Raw genomic sequence first — 18,491 nt, 5'->3', positions numbered from 1 at the left:
GGCAAAAGACAGCAACGGAGGACGGACCACACACACACACACACACACACACACACACACACACACATACACACACGATTGATGTGCATGAATAAAATTTCATAATGAAATTCACTGTATATTCATACATATATTCAGTTTATGCTGATTTAAAAAACTCACATTTTAAAAATTTACATATTGTATGGACAAATTTAAAGTACAACTTCTTAAATGGGCAGAAGAAAATTATCAGTAAACGTCTCCCAAACAAGAAATGTTAGAACTGGTGAAGATATTAAATCAGGAAAACTAACAGTAATCAGTAAAAATTCAGAAAATGTAAGAAGAAACCTGAATTGAGCTATAAATGAAGATATAACGTCTAATATGAGAACTACACTAGATAGCATAAAATTGATTAAATACTTAGGAAAATGACTAATAGATGTAAATACAGTGGGAAGACATCGAAATAACTGGATGTCCGTGTAGAAAAGTGATTCTTGGTGCATATTTTATTCTATAAACAGAAAACTAGAACAGTAATGACAGACTTAAACATAAAATTAAAACCATAAATCTTCTGGGAAAAGCAGAGTAGAGTAAGAGCATACACAAACGTCAAGTTTCTTGAATTATGTCCATTATTTTATTGTATGTTTTGTTGGTTAGATGTTTTGTCACTGTGGCAAATACCAGAGAGAATAATTTAAAAGGAAGGAGGATTTATTTTGTCTCAAGATTTCAGAGCTTTTAGTGCATGGTCAGTTGGCCTTACTGTTTCTTGGAAGTGGTGAGAAAAAATGTCATGGTGGAAGGATATGGCTGAACCAAATGTTTCACCTCATGGTGTGCACAAGCAAAGGAAAAGGAAAGGACTAGGTACAAAGTTCAATCTTCTCAGGGCCCCTAGTGACCTACTTCCTCCTACTAGACCCTACCTCTCACACCCTGCTACATCTCAGTGATGCTAACATATTATGAATCTGTCAACATATTGATCCATTGAGGAAGGCACAGATCCCATAATGCACTTGTTTCCTAAAATCCCCACCTCTGAACACAGCTTGCATCAGTGTTAGCCTTTGGTGAAAACTTCATATCTAAACCATAAGAAATCCCCATTTATATCTCAATAAAGCTATAGAAATACATTGATGCAGATAAAATGGAAATGATGTAAAATATTCTAAAGTTAATTATATGGAATTTGTTATGTTTTATAAATATTTACTGAAGTAGAAAATTCAAAGTCTGTGAAACCTGGCGTAACATTCCTGAAATGGTTAAAATTAGGAGAAACATGTGGAAAACGACTCACCAAAAGCTTAGTTGCCTAAATCTGTAGTTTACGAAATTAGATTTTTGTCTGTATAACTTACTTACATGTAGCAGTTTCGACAGTTTCCACAGAAATTGACACACTCCATCCTTCATGGAAGCTCCTTAAGATAACAAGTAACTCAAAAAGTTTCAGGAAGTTTCCAAAACTGGCCAGATTGACTAGGTCCCTCCCTCCCCAAGAGTAAGCAATAATGATGGCTAAGAGCTATTCTCAGAAGAGCCAAACTGCAAACAAGAAGTGTAGATTAGCCAAGTTATCTGTCAAGAGGACTCAGAGAGGAGATCAGTTGCCTGATCATGAGCCATTTGGAAAGGACACTCTCCAACCTGTTGAGCTGCCTTTAGGCTGTGCAGTGTGCTCCAGACCCCCAGCTTTGTAAGCTGTCACCCATGATGGAGTGGGTTTTGATGATGCAGCTGTCTTTGAGTCATTTCTGTTCATGTAAGTAATCTCAATAAAACTCATTGGTTCACCAAGTTGGGCTTTGGTGGTGTCTATACTTTTGTCTGCCATAGAATTCCTATCTGGGTTGAGTAGATGTGTATGTGTTGTGTCTCCCCAGGAAAAGGCTTGTGACATTGGATACATTACATTACGGAAATTAACTTTTATATAAAGTGGCTTCTCAATAAAATGCATCCAGACATGCTTTCTACTTTTTAATTTTTTATTTGAAGACTTATTGAAAAGAGGAGAATTTAGTTCAGAGGAAAAGCAAGGGAAAATCTCTTATCTATTCTTTTTCATCCCCACACATTCTTGAGGACATTCTATCCTCGGAAGTATTCCTCATTATCATACTGTTCTCTAATTAAAAAATTGTAATTGCCTCACAAATGCTATCTGTTAATCATCTAATAATCTTTCTCTTTTGTCTTCCTTACTAATGAGCAAACCCCAGATTTTGGTTTGGCTTTTGGAGGCAATGTTCTTCAGTGCCAACCAGGTAAGACGTAATTAGCTTACTCTAATCATGCAAATTCTATTTCCTTTCACTGTTAACTAGGAATAATACGCATATAGCTAAGTTCTCAGTCACAAGACTTGCAGAAATATTTACTGAGAGGTCATGGAATTTTTTTCACTCTTTATAAAAAGATGAAAGATATGATATTCTTGTGTCATCTAGCTTCGTTGTGTGAAGATGCAGTGCTCAGAGTTAGTGTAACCATTGTGCAACTTGATGAGACTAGTTCCAAGGCCCAGCCAAGTGTGTTGAGAGGGATTTCAAAGCCCCAGTCAGCATGTTTGTAGTAGCTGCTATGAAAGGAGGAAAGAAAGGGGTCTTTGAGGGCACTGATAAGCCCTAAACCTGACATCTTGAAAAGCACCTGTATTTAGTTTTTCTTTTTGAGTTTATTTCTTTCCCACCTGAATATATCAGAGCAGATTTGAAAAAAATTCCATCCCTAAATTTAATAGTCAGAAAAATTATTCCCAATTTAGCCCTAACCTACAATTTTAGTTTAATTTTCATCCCTCTTTATAACCACCTTTCACAAACATCATCTAACTGATATTTAAAAAAAACTCATATAAAAAATCTACTGAATAATTACTGCGTACTTTGTTTCTTTACTTGAGGAAGTCCTTGGTATTAACCTCAGAATGCAGAACTTGTCTCTTTCTTGCCACCTTTCCAAGATATGATAGGATGAAAGGGTAGATTATTAAATCTACTTTTAAAGAGCAACTTGTTTAAAATGTTTTACATTGCTATGGATTTTAGTTTATTGATACAAATTTAAAGTTAATTTTGTTATACTGTATATATATTTCTACTCTCGTTTGAGGTATTATGTTTATGTAACTCATTTAGATCGTAATGGATAATTAAGAAATACAGATTAATAATTAGTCTTCTATGATAGTCAAACTTATAGTCATGTTAAGTTTTGTAGGTATACATAGATATAATTCAATTATATAGGTAATCTTCAAATACTTCAAAGACCTACAGAATATGGCATTTAAAAATGTTTTAAAAAATTTAGACTTTCTGGACAACGAGACATGTCTGCTCCTGGCAGCACTGATTTACTTCAGAGAGGAGGATGGACATCGAAGACACTCTATATAGAGTTTATCTTCTTCTTGACAAAAATAGCCATTTGGGCAAGAAACTGTTCTTGCCTAGACTGCTTGATCAACTAGACATGCAGGACCCATGGGAAGGTGACCACTGAACTTTGCTTGGCAAAATGGTCCTTCAGGTTCCTGCTTTGCAAAGGAGACTGCCAGACATTCTTCAGGACACAGAGAGAAGTGACTGAGAGACTCTAGGCTTATGGGCTGAAGACAGATGACCCAAATTTACAAAGGAACTTTAGATGACTGTCCAGGCTGCCAGCTGTCTCTGTCTACTCTCGAAAGACTCCCAACACTTGCTTGCATCCTTTCTCTTGTTTCTCAGGTAATAGTATATCCTTCTGGGGTCTTTGATGTAGTTAAAGACTAGATATTTATAATTTCCTTAGTTATGATAAAAGATAAGTTAGATATGAAACCTTAGACTCACAAATATAAGATAGATATCTTCTTTAATTTTGCCAAATACAAATAGACTAGATATTATAAATAGACTAGATATTGTAACTATAATTCTTGCTTGATAATTGTTTTGTTATATGTAATTTTGCTATGCGAAAGTTAAAACCTTCCTTTTTGAAAAAAAAAAAAGAAAGAAAAGGGGAAGTGCTGTGGATATCACTCTGTATAAATAAAATGCTGGTTGGCCAGTAGCCAGGCAGGAAGTAAAAGTGGGACAAGCAAAAAAGAAAATTCTGGAAACAGGAAGGCTGAGTCAGGAGATGCTGCTAGCCACCACGATGAGAAGCAGATGTTAAGATACTGGTAAGCCACGAGCCACATGGCAACTCATAGATTAATAAAAATGGATTGATTTAAGATATAAGAACAGTTAACAAGAAGACTGCCATGGCCATACAGTTTGTAAATAATATAAGTCTCTGTGTTTACTTCGTTGTGTCTGAGCAACTGTGGGACTGGCAGGTGAGAGAGATTTGTCCTGACCGTGGGCCAAGAGGACTGAAGAAAACTCCAGCTACAGCCATCCTGCTATTATAGTTGCTTTCCACTTACGTTGCTTTTTCTCTGTTTCCGTTTTATCCATTTTTGGCTTGAGTTTTCTAAAGTCAGAGAAATCATGCTCCTTAGGATTATGTGTGCCTTAAATATGTATTTAAATAATGACAGTGCATGTGGGGGTGAAGGACCTAGTGCTCTTCAGTATTATCTGAGCTCCTGTCTAATAATGCTGTGGACAAGTGTGTGTGTGTGTGTGTGTGTGTGTGTGTGTGTGTGTGTGTGTGTGTGTGTGTGTCTGTCTGTACATATAAAGACAGTCAATATCCAAAGGCTCTGTGGGTTCAAGTTTTCCTGGTCTCAAGTAAAGATGAGCCATTACGAACAACTCAGACTGAGACAACTCAGTAGCTAAGACTGGCTATGTTTTTATTTTTAATCATTTCTGCTAATTTGTTATAAAAGAAATATCACTGTGGCTTTATTTGTTTATTAACTTTTGGCATACTATCTCTTCCATGGTACTGTTGGAGATTATTTGGAGAAAATCGCCAACACTCAATTCTGAGACTTAATTTGTCTTCCCAGCCCAATTTAGAATATTGATACCAGCAAAATCAGCACCTCCTGATAAGCCCAAACTGTTCACTGTTAATCTAAAAATCAAATGGTTATGTTTAACATAAATTATTAGGAAAAATGTCAATCGTGATTTAATGAAATGAAACTAAGCATTTCCTGCTATTCTTGCACAGATTTCTTATCATGGAGATATATTCCAATTATTAAAGGTAAAAAAGGTACAATTTTAAAACTTCTGAGGAGACAGAAAGTAGGTTTAGGAATCGCTGTTTGCTGTTTGGATCATTAAGTCTTGCTTAAAGATTTTTTTCCATCTTCAGGAAGAAAGTCACATTGAAATTTGAACATCTAATTCAGTTTCCCTAAGTCTAGACCAAGAATTAGATCACTAAATTTGAAGAACTTCCAGGATCTGACCTCTCAAGATCAGGAGACCAATTTTTTATTTCCGTTGTTGAAAAGACACCTGGCATCTGAATCTCCTCAACTTGAACCTAATTTATTCCTAGCAATCAACACAACAACAAAAACAGAAATGTTTTTGCATCATCATTATAGTTAGGTTCAAAGATTGGCATCAGCATCCTGTTTAGCTAGAACAGAGGACTGCAAGGAGCTGAGTGGAAAAGGCCATCCCATTCAGGCAATAGCTTCCCATCTTAAGATTCAAAGAAATTTCAGCTCTACACAGAAAGTGTCAGGAGTTATGCATAGTACAGTGACTCTGGGAATGCTGAACGATCAGTGTGGTACTCAGAGGCCGGTTTTCTCTTAGGGAATTTTCTCATTAAGACAAATGCTTTGCAACAGTGATACTTTTTACATTTGGAATGAATCACACGTTCAGAAGTTAGAAAACTACTAATGGGCTTCAGATGCCTTTCCTACTGCAATCAAAATGCTGTATTCAAAAGGAAATCTTTTAAGAAAGTAAGAGAGAGATGTTTGCATTTGGAAGATAAATTATCTTGGTATAAGTTTCTCTTCCGGAGTTTCCTCTGGAGTTTAATGATTTCTCACTTTTCTAGGTCACCTCACAAAATTGAGTACATAGAAAATGGAATTGAATTGTATTTTTCATCTTCAGCATTAATAACCTGGGATGGAATTTGCATTTCTTGGGGAAAAGTCAGCTGTCTTAGCGTTAAAAGTGTTCCTTCCCTGTGTTTGCAGCAAGTGAAGATTTATGTTCTATTTCAGCTACAAGTTAGAAAAGGTCATTATGATGGAAATAATCTTCAAATCCAGAAATGATTAGAAACAATAAATAGAATTGTTTATTCAGTGGGTCAGGTGACTTAACAAAGGAAAATTCAGTGAGGCAAGAGGAAAGCCATTCATCCAGGAGTTGGAGTGCCTGGGATTGCCTGCAGGCCTGGCCTTTGTTTTAACAGCTCAGAGAATTTTCACAGTATGCAAACCTTCTTTGCTTCCTGGGATCTCCCCTGTGAATACACTCAAGAAATTAGACTGTAGTTCAAGTCTTGTTTATTATTGAAAATTCATCATTTCCTTTCTGGAAGTAATTTTATATTTGGCTTGGAGGGAATGGCAATCAGTGGGATACTCCAAAACAAAAATCATTTTAAAATCAGAAAATTAAATTACAACACATATCTGATACCTTTCACATCACAAACACTGTGCTAGGGATACAGCAGCAAACAAACAACATTCTTACACTTTTGCTCCCTCCATTCTAAATGGCCTGAATTGGCACTTGGAAAGGACACTACATAGAAAGTTGTCCTTTTTTTCTTAAAGAATGGGAAAGCAATACAACAGTAGTGCAAAAATTAACTTTAGGATGATTATATTAGGCACTAGTATTTGGGGACTTGGCTAGTAGCAAATATACTAGAGCTTATTAAAAATGGAAAAGAAGATGTTGGGCTTATTGTTATGTATCTACAGTCCTCTTTCTAAGTAAGTAGAGACAGGAGGATCCCTAGGTAACTGGCTAGCTTACTTGGTGAACTATAAGACAGAGAAATAACTTGTTTAAAGGAGGTGGATGGTGCACTAAGGATGATTCCAGAGGTTCCTTTGGCCTCCACACACATGCACATAAATTCCTGTACACCTGAATGGACACACTCAGACACACAAAGACAGTCACACACACAGTCACACATACAGAGATACACAATTGTGATGATCCATTGACTTAGTAGCCCCCTGAATTCTTTTTTTTTTTTTTTTAAAAAAAACATTTATTGATTCTTTGTGTACATCATGCATTCCAATCCCATTTATCTCCCTGTCCCCTCAAATCTGCCCTCTGCCCTTGCAAACCACCCCCAAACAAAAACAAATTTAAAAGAAAAACCAAACCAAACAAACCAAACAAAAAAAAAATAGAAAGGGAGAAGAATCTTGTCACGGAAGCTGTAGTGTGGCCAGTTGAGTCACACAGTGTACCATTTAGTCCATCCATTTTTACTTGTAAGTGTTCATTGCCTTGAGTTATTGTTCTGGCTCCCTCTAGTTTCTGCTCTACCACCATTAAAGGGCTCTCACTGGGGCTTGTCTTAGATAGCCTGTTGTCTTGTGTCATGCAGATCTGGGGTGGAACAATCCTTTTCTACACTATGAATATGTATTACTCTCATTGGTTAATACAAAGCTGGCAGGCCAGTACCTGGGCAGGAAGTTAAGTGGGAAAGCCAAATTGAGAAAGATGGGCAGGAAGGCAGAGTCAGGAGAGATGCCAGCCAGCCGCTGGAGGAACAAGATGTCCTGGAGGACAGGTAAAGCCACGAGCCACGTGACAAAACATAGATGAATATAAATGGGTCAATTTTAATCTAAGAGCTAGTTAGTAATAAGTCTGAGTTATTGGCTGAGCATTTACAATTAATATAAGTCTCCGTGTGATTATTTGGGATCAGGCAGTGAGGAAAGGAAACGTCTGTTTACAGAGATCCTGCTGTTTTGGATCTGTAGGTTCCTTCACATGCTCCAACAGTTCAAAGATGAGGTTGATTTGGGGTTGGGCCAACTCGTAGTCCTGAATCTGAGCCTGGGTGGTAGCTGGGTTGGTCAGCCCGCTAACTTTTCATCATTGGTCACTACCTGGGCAAGCTCTCCAACACGGCCTTGGCTAGCTCACCAAGTGCAGCCTGCAGCAAGGAGCAGGGCCAGTTCTCCTGCTCTCAGGACCTCAGGTCTGGCTCACCCACACTCACCCCACAGGACCAGCTCTACTGTTTTGCCCAGGCAAGATGCAGAGGCTTCTCTCCTGATTGCTATAGAGGGTATATGGGGCCGGCAGGGTCAGCTCTCTTGCTCTCTCTCCCTCAAGGCAGGCTCACCTGCACCCCAACAACAGCGTCAGCTCTACTGTGCTGCCCAGACAGGGTGCAGGGCCCGCTTTTTTGTGTGTTGCAGCTGGTGATGGGCAGGGCTAGTTCTTTTACTCTTGTGTTCCAGAGGCCAACTCTCTCACCCGCCACAGGTAGCAAGGGTGGGGGCGGGCATCTTTCCCTCATCCATACCCTTGCATGGCACAGCATGGTAGACAAAGCAGGGGATGTCAGTTCTGTTGCTCTCACACCCTCAGGGCTGGCTCACCTGTATCCCCAACAGCAGGGGCAGCTCTAGCGTGCTATCCAGAGGGGAGCAGAGATGGCTCTCCAGGGCCCTGCAGTCAGTGAGGGTCAGGGCTAGCTTCTCTACTCTTGTGATCCCTGGGCCAGCTCTCTCACCTGCTGCAGGAGGTAATGGGTGAGGTGGGAATGCATCTTTCTCTCACCCATGCCACTACATGGCAGAGGAGTGGAGCCCAGGTCAGCTTTTCTGCTGCAGTATCCAGTGAGTGGCAGAGCCAGTTATCCTTGGGCCAATGAAAGGCAGGGATTGCTCAGCACAGGATGGCTCCAATGAGCCCTGGTACTAACAGGGGCCATAGACATCATCATAGACCCCAGCTGCAGCAGGACCAAGGTACCAGACATGGCCCTTGGCAGCAGCTTGGCCCGGACATTACTGTGGCCCAGTGACAGCAAAGGCCATCCAGATCAGTATGGCCCCAGTGGCAGCATGGCCCTTGGCCATCAATATGATCTCAGGTGGCTGACTAGACCCTTGGCATCTGCAGAGGCCTTGGTGGTGACAGATGCCATGGACACCACCCCAGACCCTGGCCACTCACTGCAGGGCCATGGACCCAGACATGGCCCTAGGCAGCAGCTCATGACCTGACATTGCCATGGTCCCATGTAGCATCACTAACCACCCATATCAGTATGGCTCCATCATCACCATGGTCCTTAGACACCAACATGGTCTCAGTTGGGCTGAAAAGATCCCAATCATTTTCATGGCTCTAGGTGGACCCAGCCATGCCCCTCCACAGCAGCCCTGGCCCAAATGACACCCTGGTAGCCCCTGAATTCTTTTTCCCCTTCCACATTAGGCTGTGCCCCAGAATAGAATGCCAATATAGCTAAAATCATTGTATACTGATTTTTAATATGGATATACTTTCCTTTTGTTCTGAATAATGTTGGGAGGAGTAATGAACATAAATATGTTCGTTGTTGGACAGAAAGGAAAAGAAGCAACATACATGGATCATGACTATTTCTTATATCCTCCTGGTGTGGGCTAACTATATTGATTAGCTTTTGTCAACTTGATACATGCTTTTCTTTGGGGAGAAGAACAATTGAGAACATTTTTCCTTGTGATTGGCCTATAGGAAAGTTGATGGGGGCATTTTCTTGATTAATGGTTGATGTGGGAGGACCCAGTCCACTGTGGGTGGTGCCATCCCTGGACATGTGGTCCTCAGATGTATGAAAAGGAAGACTGAGCAAGTCAAGGAGAGCAAGTCACTAAGCAGCGTTCATCCATGGCCCCTGCTTCAGTCCTGGACTCCTGACTCCAGTCTTGATTTCCTACCCTGATGTTCTTCAATAACAGACAATATGGGGAAGCGTAAGCCAAATAAAAAGTAAATCCTTTCCTCTCCAAGTTGCTTTTGGTCATGTATTTCATCCCAGAAATACAAAACTTAACTAAGACATTGACTGATGGGACTTAACACATTAAAATTCTATCTCAAATGTCACTTTTTTTTTTTTTTTTGCAAACCTGAAGAGAAAAGAGAGATGAGAGCCAAGGAGTATCAGCATTGGCTACTCTTCGACATTATCTAGATAAGAAGCAGCTCCGATATGGGTTTAACTTTCTCATTGTTGAATGAGTGGCTTATCTTCCAGGTTCGGCTTGAAGGCACTGCTTCTTGTTACAGCTCTTCTGAATCCATGTTCATTACTGATTGTCTGAACTTTCAGGACCCATGTTTTCACACTGCTTCCAGCCTTACTGGTGACAGTGCTGGAAAGCCTAAGGAGGCTATAACTTCTAGCCTTCCCAGTCAAACTCAGCTCCAGCACAGCAGTTATGGAACAGGATGTCAATACGGATGTAGATCAGTTACCAGAAGAGCAGATTAGTCTCAGAGTTAACTTATGAACATGCAGAGAGGAGGAAGCACCTGTCATAAGCACTAAGAGTGTTCCATTTTTTCCTTAGCATTGACTGTGAAGAAGTTGCCATAACCAATGAGCAGCGCCGTGGGGATGGGGAGTCGCTTAAGTTTATTAAGCTGAATGAGAGTAGGATGTCATATTTCTGTTTTAAATTATAGCTCTAATGAGCAAGTGAACAATTAACTGAACCAGGAACACTGATATCCAGACACCATTTTAATATATGATGCTTATATAATCTATAATGCCATCTGAATGGGCTGCATGCACTGAAATACTGACTCTATTTCCCTACCCTATTCCATATCAATCAAACTTCTAAACTAGAAACAGCACATGCACAGAATTATCAGCTTATAGTTCATCTGCCACAATGTGAAGACCTCCATACAATCACCACCCAAGTCAGAATGTAGACCATTGTGAACAACTGCTTATCTCTCTGTGTCCTCTCCAATTTCATCCCTTTCCTTCCTCAAATGCAACAACAGTTCAGACTTTTCATATCTGTTTTGCCTGACTTTAAACTCTATATAAATGGAAACATTATGTAGTACTTTTGTTTCATGCTTTTTTTTCAAACATATTATTTATGAGATTCATTTATGGTATTGGTGGAAGAAATCTGCCAGCCAATCTGCCTTCATTCTCTCAGGCTTGCTGTTACATCGAGTGAGGCAACTTTCTATGTACTTTACAGCTTTGGCAGCCAGAACATCAGCTCCTGTACTTGAAAGCCAGGAATGCCATGAGATCAATGACTCTCCAGCAGATATCAGGGATGTATGGGGGTTTACATGTATATGTTCCAGCTCTTAACTGCTGGTTGGGTGACTCTAAGGCGTATAGTTCATGCTGGTCCTGAGAAATTCCCAGTGGAATTAGTTCTACTCACAATGGTGATTATAGGCTGCCTTTTCTGCCTAGTCTCATTTCTCAATTCCTCCAGGAATATTTGCTAGAGATGCCTTCCATATAAATCAACTAGACCTGTATTTTTATCTCTGGATCTGTTTCTGAAAGCTTAATATAATACAGGTAAGGTTGTTTTTTTTGTGTGTGTGCTATAATATATTACTGTTACAGTAATCAATACATCTTATTTATATATTATCAAAAACTTACCTGGTACACATGCCTCCACCTTTGAGGTGGTTTGAATGAGAATTACCCCCGTAGGCTCATATATTTGAATGCTTGGTTATTAGGGAGTGGTGCTACTTGACAGGGATTAGGAGGTGTGGCCTTCTTGAAGTAGGTGTGGCCTTGTTGGAGGAAGTGTGTCACTGGGGTTGGGCTTTGGGGTTTCAAATGCTCAAGTCATTCCCAGTGTCTCTCTTTACCTGATGCCTGTGGATACAGATGCAGAACTCTCAGCTCCTCCAGTACCATGTCTGCCTGCATGCCACCATGCTCCCCACCATGATGACAATGGCCTAAACTTCTGAACTGTAAGCAAGCCTCAATTAAATGCTTCTTTTATAAGAGTTGTGCTGTGGAATGTTCTGTATGGCAAATGTGTTGCTGATTGGTCAATAAAACACTGATTGGCCATTGGCTAGGCAGGAAGTATAGGCGGGACAAGGAGGAGAATAAAGCTGGGAAGTGGAAGGCTGAGTCAGGGAGACACTGCCAGCCGCTGTCAGGACAAGGAAGATGTAAAGTACTGGTAAGCCACGAGCCATGTGGCAAGGTATAGATTAATGGAAATGGATTAATTTAAGCTGTAAGAACAGTTAGCAAGAAGCCTGCCACGGCCATACAGTTTGTAACCAAGATAAGTCTCTGTGTTTACTTGGTTGGGTCTGAGTGGCTATGGGACTGGCAGGTGTCAGAGATTTGTCCTGACTGGCCCACAGAGTTGCCTTGGTCATGGTGTCTCTTTATAGCAATAGAACATTGACTAATACAGCCTTCATACAGAATATATGTACCATGAACAGAAATGTGGTGTACATATGGCACTAAAGCTTACTGTGGTAAAGCTTCATATGGAATAAGAAGTAGTTCTGTGATTGTCTCTAGCTGTCAAGTATCGAAAAATTGTATAGTGGCCCAAAGTATGAGTTCCAAATAAAGAAGTTGATTTGGACCATGCATCTGTCTGGTTTAGTGTCAAAACAAAGGCTTGCTAACAAGTGAGTCATGTACTTATACCTAGGAATTCATTTTCCTTAAAGAGTCTGTCATGCCATACACTACATACACCAATATATTAAGTCATAAAATATGGAAGAAGAAATAGTAACACATTTTTCCTGCTAGGATTGAAGTGGTATTGGTTTAGTTTGAGAGTGAGAAAAGTTTTGCATTTCAAAAATGTATTTTTCTGATCTCAAAATATTCTTTCTTAAGATTCCATTTGTTAAGTTGGAGGTTTTAAAAATATATCATTCTTGTTGCAAATTTAATTTATAAGAAAAGTTGCTTTAACTTTCAGTATCATCCTCATTGAAACAAGTCTTTCTATGAAATTGGTACTTTCTTTCTCATTTGCTTATCTATATGGAAAGATATTTGCTTGCTGATAGATATAAGATGATTTCCATCTCATATTGTCTGGGTCTTTGAGTCTTTCCTTAAAGATAAAGTTAAACTAGAAATGATAGGTTTAATTGTTTTTGTTTTTGTTTTTTTCCCCCATATTTTAGGGCTTGTTGGTAATTTGCAGCAGCATGCAGGTAAAACTCCCCACATCAATTTGTATATCTTTCCACTCGTTTTATTTATTTATTTATTTATTTATTTTTAACCTGTTATAGGTTCTTTGTGGATTTCACATCATGCATCCCGATCCCACTCATCTCCTCATCCCCTCACTTCTTCCCTCTGCTCTCGTAACCTCCCCTCAAAAAACAAAATTTAATAGTAAAACAAAAACAAAAGCCAATAACAATAATAAAACAAAATGAAATAAAATAAAACTCAAACCCCCAAACAAAAAAACAAAAAATCAAACAACAACAACAACAACAACAAAATCTTGGTGTGGAAGCTGTAGTTTGGACCAGTGAGTCACACAGTTTACCCTTCAGTCCATACATCTTTACTCATAGGTGTTCATTGCAAGGAATCACTGATCTGGTTTGAAGCCCCTGGCTTCTGCTACACTATCAATACTGGGCCCTCACTAGGACTCCTCTTGGATATCCTGTTGTTGCCTTGAGTCATGGAGGTTCTGTAGCTTTGGATCTGCAGGTCTGGCACCTTATCAGGCTCTGGCAGTTCATAGATGAGGGGGATGTTGGGGTGGGCTATCTTGTGGTTCCAGTTCTGGGCCTGGGTGGAAGCTGGGTTGGTCAGCCTGCCAGCTTTCCCTCATGCACACCACCCAAGTGGGCTCTCCACTGCAGCCCACTAGCTCACTCAATGTAGCAGACAGCAAGGGGCAAGGCTAGTTCTCCTGCTGTCAAGCCCTTGGGTCTGACTTACCTGCACTCACATCACCAGGCAGGGCCAGCTCTATTGTTTTGCCCAGAGGAGGTGCAGGGCCTGCTTTCTGAATTGCTAACCTTGGTGAGGGTAGGGCTTCTTCTGTTCTCATGCCCCTGAGTCTGGCTCTCCCACAAGCAGCAAGGAGTAGGGTGAAGGGCATAATTCCCTCACCCTTGCCATCCTATCACGTAGGAGAGAGGGGATAGAGGAAGATCTCCTGCTCTCACGCCCATAGGCCTGGCTCGCCTGTGATCCTGCCAACAGGATCAGCTCTACTGTGCTGCCTAAGTGAGGGCCAGGGCCCACTCTTGAATGCTGCAGTTAGTGAGGGGCAGGATCAGCTTTCCCACTCGCTTGATCCCAGGACCAGCTTTTCCTGCCCGCAGTAGGTAGCAAGGGGCAAGGGGCAAGGGGCAAGGGGCAAGGAGATTATCTCTCCCCAGCCCACACCACCACATGACAGACCATGGGGCTAGCTCTCCCTTTCTCATGTCTTCAGGGCCTACTCACCCGCATCTCCACCAGCAGGGACAGCTTGTTGTAATACTAGTTCAATTATGTAAAGATTTGTTGCATTTGTTTATGTTGCATTTGTTTAATTATGAAAAGATGTGTTGCTATTTTGCCTTGCCTGCCTAAAGTACCTGACTGGTCTAATAAAGAGCTGAGCAGCCAATAGCTAGGCAGAGAAAGGATAGGTGGGGCTGGCAGGCAGAAAGAATAAATAGAGAAGGAATCTAGGTTCTGGGGGAAAGGAGAAGAGAAGGAGAAGGAGATGGGGATGCTGGAGCCAGCCACTGAGCCACCCAGCCAGCCAGCTAGCCAGCCATAGAGAAAGCAGGAAAGTAAGACAAGGAAAGAAAGGTAAAAAGCCCTGAGGCAAAACATAGATAAAGAGAAACAAGAGAATTAAAGTTAGAAAAGCTGGCTAGAAACAGGTCTAAGATGAGGCTGGGCATTTGTGACAAAGAATAAAAAGTCTCTGTCTGTATTTGGGATCTGGGTGGTGGACCTCCAAAAGGAAAGAAGCCAAGTACATTTTGGCACACCGAAGTAGGGCCTGAGTTTCCTCCTTGGGCTTGATAAAGCTGAACAAACAAACAAACAAACAAACAAATGAACAAAAAGTGGCATGTTAAGTAGAAACAGCAAGCTAAGTAAAAACACCTGCCATAGTGTGGGTACCCACTTCCTAGAGCTAGGTAGGTTGAATGTAGTTCCTGGCCAAACACAACTCTGAGTTGAATGCAGTTTAGGATGGGGCTACAGGCTTAGGCTTGGCTTTCACAACCTGAGAAGGGGGCAGAGCCAGCCACCAGAATCTTGGCAGAGGATCCAGCTGTAGCTTAGGAGTTGAAGTTTGGCTCATCAGTAAAGTCTTCAAACATGCAGTAAAGACAGATCCAGATGGTAAAAAAAACCTCTAAACAGGTTACAGTGTGCTTCGAAATGTATATAGGCTTAAGAAAGTAAAGAAAATGGGTATAGACAGTCATAGAAAAAATAGTTTATAAGTAATCAAGTCTTTAAAGAAAGAGTAAAGTAATCTAAAAAGAATAAGTCACATACAGATGGGAAATACACAGAGTATGATCCTGTATGGTGTTGTGCTGTCTTTGAATTTTTTGAATGCTGATGAGTGAATAACAGCTGCTGAGAAACACTGTATTGCAAACAGGACTGCTAAATTGAACCAACCTAGATACTTTAGGAATATATTAACTTTAAAAAAAGTCAAAAAATATGTTATGTAGGAGAAGAGGTTTTGCTTATGTTTCCACAGCAAAGGAGAGGTTGTGGATTCCTTCAAGATTGACAGAGATCAGGTTTGATCTGGGGAGAAGCCCTGAAATCTTGACTACAGATATCAAGAAATAAACCAAGAAAAAGCTACAAGATAGGTGATGTATATACTGACCCCTCTACTATGGGAACAGCTCTGAGATTGGATGAAATTCCAATTTTCCCAGGGTCCCCTGGGGATGTCTTTGCCCAAAGATAACAGGAAGCAGTCTAGAGAACACAATGTTCACATTCCCAATAGGTTGGGTGGGTGTTTTTTGTTTATTCAGTGGGTTGTGGATGTTTGTTATCACTTAGGAGGAATATAGGATAAAATGACAACTATTAGCCTCAAATATTTTGTTATTTTACATTGATATGGATTTTAGTATATTGATTCAAATTAGTTATTTTTGTTATACTGTATATATGTTTCTACTCTTATTTGGGATATAATGCTTATGCAGTTCATTTAAAAATGAAATGTACAATTAAGAAATGCAGGTTAATGGTTAGTCATCCATAAAAATCAAACTTGTAGCCATATTAGGTATGTTTTCAAAGTTAACATATTTTAGATATATAAGTGATTTTAAAATACTTCAGAGACCTATTTCATTTAAGATGTTTAGTAACCTGAGGCTTTTCATGAAAGTGAGACATGCCTGCTCCTGGCAGCACTAGTTTAATTCAGAGAAGATAATGGACATCAAAGAAACTCCATATGGAGCAACATTCCCACATCCCTCAGTGGTAACAGGAGCCACAGACATCAATCAATACAGAGCCCCACTGGCTGCACCAGAGCCACAGATCAAGTCATGGCTCTTGGCAGCAGCCCCGGCACAGACATCACTATGACACTATGTGACAAGCAGGCCATCTACATCAGGATGTTCCTCTCACCCTTCCCTCTTCAGATCTACCTCTTTCCACAGCATATGAATCATTCTGCCTCTCTCTCTCCCATTTCCTCACCTGCTCACCATAATGGTGCCTGACTGTCCTGCACCGGAGGCCTGGAAGCACTGAACTGCTCCTGGATGATTTCTTCTCTCTAGAGACCTGCAGTGGAAGTGTGTATCCACTCATTTTCTTTTTTTACAACCTGATTTTACCTTCTTTATTGATGACAACTTTATGGTGTCCCTTGAAAGCACTGTGGATCATATCCAATCGTCAAAGAGATTGTCAAAACAAAGTTATCAGGCGTTGCATTAATTTGGAGACCCCAGCATGAGGAGTCTGAGTGGAACAAGTTATTTGATGGTGACAGCAAATATGAATCATCCCACAGAGTTTTGAAAGAAGGGTGCTGATGTTTTTCACTTCTACATGAGGCATTTCTTGTGTATGGATTTCCCAGGGTGCAATAGGAGGGAGACACTGTGAGTAGGTGGCCTGGTATCATTGGTTGAGCAAAGTTCTCCAGAGAAGGAAAGAGTATCATAGACCATGTAGACCACAAAGAATGGACAAAGGGAATCTCATGTGAGTACCAACAATGGTTTCTGTACATGTAACAGTTCCAATGTCATCAACAGTCATATAGAATATTACATATATATAAGCTAGTAATATATATTGTATAGTATATATATAACAATTATATATATATTATATTAAGCTATTGTAGTCTGTTTATTTCTGAATAATGAGCATCTCAGGATCTAAGAGTCAAAGAACTATTGTGCTCGCAAGAATGTGTCTGACAAAACAAAATTCTTAATAGCTGGGCTTCGCATGATGTGAGGTAATTTTAAATCTGGTAGAAAACACGTAAGAACTATATATTACATGTACTTAGAAGTGTTTATGAAAAGTATAACTTCTTCCCAGAGGTAGTATAGTATGCTAATTGTGCAGAGTTCCTTTCGTATTCAAGTCCCCAACAATCTGATCTGTAATGGAAGTTGTCAGTCTAGAGAAAGAAGCCAATTTAAAATGCATTAATAGGAAAAACAACAGCTGTTATAAATAGTGCTTCATATGCCTTTTGAGTATGGTTATAAATTGCTCCTGAGACTGAAGGAAATTGGGAATACATCAGAGTTTCATAACACACCCAGGCAAATTTCAAGTCAATTCAGTTTTGCAGCCATACATCAATGCTCAATGACCAATACTTCTAGATTTATTGAAGGGCCAACATAACAGCAAATGCTCACAGTACATCTTGGAACTTCTACCATTATTAGAAAGTCAGTACCACAAATTAACTTTTTATTTTATAGATCATTTGCTTTATGTAGCATATACAGATAAGCTGTGTTTAACTTCCATAATTAAAAACATAATCATGACGAATGTGCTCAGAGGAGAAAGAAAATACAACCATGAGCTACAAAATTTTTGTTCTTAATGAGAGGTGTGGGATTGTGATCTAAGAATTTAATGAACTAGAATCCTATCTTAAAATGAGGGTTTGATTAAACAGACTTGGTTATCTATTTTGTACCAAGAATCTTAAATTTGTTGTGGACTATAGTGAAGTAGAATGTCAGATATGACAGTTATCAAAGTTCACTTCTTAGATCTCTATCTACAGAAAGCGTAGTTGACTGATGGCATTGGCTACTGTCCCAGGGAATATGCGCCTTAGTAATAGGGCTGTATTTCTTGCTAAGCTTCTTGTAGCCAATGACTGAGCCTAGAAAAGGAAGTCCATTATAGCAAAACGGTAGAATCCTGGCATTGTTGCCTCTGAATAAGGGTGCCCCACTGGCTTGGCTGAATCCTTCCTGGAGCTCTGGGGCTGTTTGTGATTCCTCCTTGCTTAGCTTGGCTTATTCTCCTTCTATGGAAATCACAAGCTGAAGTCT

Source organism: Peromyscus eremicus, chromosome 20 (assembly GCF_949786415.1).
Source record: "Peromyscus eremicus chromosome 20, PerEre_H2_v1, whole genome shotgun sequence".
Classification (NCBI taxonomy): Eukaryota; Metazoa; Chordata; class Mammalia; order Rodentia; family Cricetidae; genus Peromyscus; species Peromyscus eremicus.
This window is presented reverse-complemented; position numbering follows the sequence as displayed.